The 2,876-nt window shown below is 38.5% G+C and overlaps 2 protein-coding genes and 1 pseudogene across 8 annotated transcripts in view; 2 read left to right on the top strand and 1 right to left on the bottom strand.

Annotated features, from left to right (window-relative positions):
• The window catches only part of LOC117951263 (protocadherin beta-16-like), a 122,438-nt gene that overhangs the window by 91,544 nt on the left and 28,018 nt on the right, over positions 1-2,876 (bottom strand). The window lies entirely within an intron of this gene.
• LOC117951266 (protocadherin beta-16-like) overlaps positions 1-2,876 on the top strand; it is a 65,950-nt gene that overhangs the window by 42,978 nt on the left and 20,096 nt on the right. The gene's annotated exons all lie outside the window — the stretch shown is intronic.
• LOC117952254 overlaps positions 976-2,876 on the top strand; it is a 2,801-nt pseudogene continuing 900 nt past the window's right edge.

The following is a 2,876-nucleotide window of genomic DNA, read 5'->3' as shown; positions in this document are numbered from 1 at the left end:
CTACAGGGACGATGCAGCGGATACAGAGTGAAAAGAACATCCTGGATGAACCAGACTCTCCTCTAGAGGTCAGTTAAAGATTTTAACTTAGTCCGTTCTCTGTTTTTTTCCTTGGATTTATTACACCATAAGCATTTTTATCTGGTTCTATCAATTGATAGGAAATCCATTTTAACAGTAGAGCATACATCCTCACTGTCAAAACGTATCATTACAAAAACAATTTGTATCACAAGGGTGTTAAAAAAAAGCCTAAATAATAGTCATAGGCATACTCTCAACTTTCTTTTCTCTATCAGTTTTGTCAATGCACGCAATATCCGCGTGTTTCAAGGATTGTGAGAGCATGGTTTAGTTTGAGCTTTTAAAGCACTTGTAAATGTTGATTAGAGTTGGTTGTCACTATTAATCCAGAAAAAGATCAACCTTGAGTAATCCCCAAAGACAGAACAAGAAAAAATAACCTCTGATGTGAAAGACACCACATCTGTCGTACCTCTACATCCTAATCGTTCGCTGCAATATGTGGTATTCACACTTTAGCTTTTGGGCAACGCATCAATCTATTTAAAAAGGCCCGACGTTTTGCATAATAATAATACCTAGGAGACAGCAAAGTTAATTTTTTACTTTTAACGTTCTGCAACACGTTGTAAAATGATGCAATGTTTAAGGAACAATTTGCTGGAGATAAGGTAATGAAAACATTTACATTTTCATTTCACTTTCTGCATGTCGTTGTTACAAGTCATCTTTTACCTTTTAGGTAATTATTTAGATGTAAACATTTGCTTTGATTTACAAATAATGTCTTGAAAATTATTTCAACTTGGTTCTTTAACAATATAGACCTGTTAATTATATAGCCTTTATTTTATAGTGTAACAGTACTGCTGTTATATTTTCTTCATTTCATCTTCCACTTTTTGACTCTAAGTGACGCTGTTGATCAGTGGAATATTTTCTTTGTCATGTCGTCATTTAATTCATCCCTCGACTGACTATTCAGTGAAGAAGGCTCTCTGTGTTTTGTCGAGGTGTAGGGCACATCAGAGAGAACATGGTCTCGCAGAACAACCTTTAACGATTGAAGACATTTTCAGTTTCAACCAGAAAACGGATATATCAGATACAGCTTTACCGTCAAATCAACTGGATACATATAACATTTTTTGATTCTGTGTTGCCATAATGGCAACTCGAGGATCTCTCATCTGCATATGCTCAAGATGGCAATTGTTTCATGGATTTCGACGGCAAATCGGACTGCTGATGTTTCTGCTTCATGTTGTTAACATGGTAGGTGGCCAGATTCGTTATTCTGTACCAGAGGAGATGAAGAAAGGCTCTGTTATTGGTAATGTAGCACAGGACCTTGGTTTGAATCTGAAAAGGCTCCGTTCCGGGCGGGCCCGTATCGTGACCGGAGAAAACATTCACTACACCGAGCTGAAGACAGACAAAGGGATTCTAGTCGTGAATGAGAGAATAGACCGAGAGCAGCTTTGTGGTGACGTGACGCCTTGTAGCTTCAGCTTTGAATTGATTTTAGAAAACCCGATGGAACTTCACAGAATAACGGTTGAGGTTTTGGATATAAATGATCATGCTCCCGTCTTCCCAAATAAAGACACCGCTATTGGGTTTGAAATCAGTGAATCAGCTGCAGTTGGAGTGCAGTTTCCACTGCAGAGTGCAGAGGATCTGGATGTGGGGCAAAACGCGTTGCAAGATTATATGTTATCACCAAATGACAATTTCATTTTGAAGCAACATGCAAATCCAAATGGAGGTAAATATGTTGAAATGGTTCTCCAGAAGCCTTTAGACAGAGAGAAACATCCCCGTATGTCCTTAAAACTAACCGCAGTTGACGGAGGAACACCGCAGCGATCTGGTACAGTTAATATAGATATCACTGTGTTAGATGTCAATGATAATGCTCCAGTATTTAACCAGTCGGTGTATAAAGCATCTGTAATGGAAAACACAACGACAGGCACGAGCATCATTACAGTAAATGCTAAAGACGCCGACAGCGGTTCAAATGGACTCATTACTTACAGTTTGTCTAACACTAAAGGAAGTGCAGGAAATATATTCACTATTGATGAAAACTCCGGCACAGTTTCTGTGTCTGGTCATATAGATTATGAAAAAGACAGAAAATATGAGGTGAGAGTCGAGGCAAAGGATCAGGGTGGCCTAACTGGGACAAGTAAAATAATATTAGATGTTGTTGATGTCAATGACAATGCACCAGTCATAAATATTATGTCCTTTTCTAGTCCCGTGTCTGAAAATGCACCTACTGGTACAACAATTGCTATTTTGAACATAAAAGATGCAGATTCTGACAGAAATGGACAGATTAGATGTTTCATAGACGGCAAACTTCCTTTTAAAATCGAGTCATCTCTAACAAACTATTACAATTTGATCTCAGATCAACATTTTGATAGGGAATCCGTCTCAGAATATAATATAACGATAGCAGCCACGGATTTAGGGTCTCCACCTCTTTCCAGCTCCACAAATTTAAATCTTAAAATATCTGACGTAAACGACAACGCACCATTATTTGATAAAATCAGCTATACTGCTTACATCACAGAGAATAATTCCCCTGGAATTTCGATATATGCGGTCAACGCGCGGGACTCTGATTGGAATCAAAATGCCAGAATCTCGTATCTTTTAGAGGATACCCAAGTCAGTGGTAGTCCAGTTTCTACTTATGTTTCCTTAAACTCGGAAACTGGAGTTCTTAGCGCGGTTCGTTCTTTTGATTATGAGCAAATTAAACAGCTTCAGATAGTAGTCAAAGCGCAGGATGGAGGCTCTCCTCCACTCAGTAGCAATGTGACTGTGAAAAT

This window comes from Etheostoma cragini, chromosome 10 (genome assembly GCF_013103735.1).
Source record: "Etheostoma cragini isolate CJK2018 chromosome 10, CSU_Ecrag_1.0, whole genome shotgun sequence".
In the NCBI taxonomy this organism is placed as follows: Eukaryota; Metazoa; Chordata; class Actinopteri; order Perciformes; family Percidae; genus Etheostoma; species Etheostoma cragini.
The sequence above is the reverse complement of the archived record's forward strand: the minus strand, read 5'-3'. Positions and strand labels throughout refer to the sequence as shown.